Here is a 267-nt window from a genome sequence, read left to right as displayed (position 1 = left end):
AAAACAAATATATACAATCGAATAGAGACACGTTCTATCTTTTATTTTCGTTCTTATCTCTACCTTTTTCTACTACAGTTAAGATCTCGATAACTCGAAATATTATTCACTTATAATATGCAATACTCAATACTTAAATTCGTGTCCTTAAAGAATTTTCTATTTTAAATGCCGCACTGCAGTTATAAGTTCATGAAAGTAAAATATTGAAATTCGATAAATATTAGGCACGTCGTTGGTAAGAACAGTACACGGTAAGTACTGATG

The sequence above is a fragment of the Penaeus monodon genome, chromosome 28, assembly GCF_015228065.2.
Source record: "Penaeus monodon isolate SGIC_2016 chromosome 28, NSTDA_Pmon_1, whole genome shotgun sequence".
Taxonomy (NCBI): domain Eukaryota; kingdom Metazoa; phylum Arthropoda; class Malacostraca; order Decapoda; family Penaeidae; genus Penaeus; species Penaeus monodon.
The sequence above is the reverse complement of the archived record's forward strand: the minus strand, read 5'-3'. Positions refer to the sequence as shown.